Source organism: Nestor notabilis, unplaced genomic scaffold, assembly GCF_000696875.1.
Source record: "Nestor notabilis isolate BGI_N333 unplaced genomic scaffold, ASM69687v1 scaffold5256, whole genome shotgun sequence".
In the NCBI taxonomy this organism is placed as follows: Eukaryota; Metazoa; Chordata; class Aves; order Psittaciformes; family Psittacidae; genus Nestor; species Nestor notabilis.
Window position 1 is genome coordinate 13982 of NW_009933179.1, and position 1191 is coordinate 15172.

At 41.2% G+C, this 1191-nt stretch overlaps 1 protein-coding gene across 1 annotated transcript in view; it reads left to right on the plus strand.

The window, feature by feature from the left end:
* TARS (threonyl-tRNA synthetase) overlaps nt 1-1191 on the plus strand; it is a gene marked incomplete at its 5' end in the record, with an annotated part of 16262 nt that overhangs the window by 13825 nt on the left and 1246 nt on the right. The gene's annotated exons all lie outside the window — the stretch shown is intronic.

The following is a 1191-nucleotide window of genomic DNA, read 5'->3' on the forward strand; positions in this document are numbered from 1 at the left end:
GCCGCTTTAGGAAAAGACCTTTGCTGTCTTCCGGCCAGCAATGTAGAGATATCTGTGAGATCTCTTGCCCTTTGTCAGTCAGATTGTTAAGTGATTTGCACTCCTCCTAATAAATCACGCTCTTTGTTTCAAGTGTAGCAAAAGAATTTACCATATTTTCACTGTACTCAGCTGTGGTCCACTCTGGAGCTATACATGTATGTGTAATAGGAAAAGACCTTTGCTGTCTTCCGGCCAGCAATGTAGAGATATCTGTGAGATCTCTTGCCCTTTGTCAGTCAGATTGTTAAGTGATTTGCACTCCTCCTAATAAATCACGCTCTTTGTTTCAAGTGTAGCAAAAGAATTTACCATATTTTCACTGTACTCAGCTGTGGTCCACTCTGGAGCTATACATGTATGTGTAAGAGAAGACTTTCACAAAAGGGTTGTGCAGGGAAAGTTAGAAACTGACCCTGAAGAATGTGATTTGAAGCAGCACATTAGTCATGTCATGTAAATTGAGGCTCTAGCACTGACCCTGAAACTATCTGGATTGCATTAGAGGAGAAGGAGAATATTTGACAGAATCATGAACAAAGTTCTTCTTTAAAACTTTAAGCATATGATACAGCTAATACACAACCACATTTTATCTTCAAGACCACAAAGAAATGGTCAGTCTATCAGGGAAAAGGTCTCACCTAATTTATGTTCAGAGGTTGTTTCAAAGAGTTGTCCCAGCTGAATGTAGATCGGGTACCAGAGAAATATGATCTTACATTAGTAATGAGACATACATACTTTATCTTGGTATCTGTATCTTAAAAGAGCTTTGGGGATTTTCCAATAAACTGTTTTGCTGTCTCTGTCAAGAAAAAAGATAGCTACTGGTTAATTACAGTCACGTTGTCTTTCTAATCTTGCCCATGGAGTAATCCATGTCTAGAGCACAAGTCTGATGAGGAACAGCTGAGGGAACTAGGGGTTGTTTAGTCTGGAGGAGAGAAGGATCCCTACAACTGCCTAAAAGGAGGTTATAGTGAGGTAGGGGTCAGTCTTTTCTCCCAAGTTAACAAGTGACAGGACAAAAGAAAACAGCCTCAAGCTGGACCAGGGGAGGTTTAGATTGGATTTTAGGAAAAATTTCTTCACTGAGAGGGTAATCAGGCATTGGAACAGGCTGGGGAGGGGGGGGGGGGGGGAAACGGC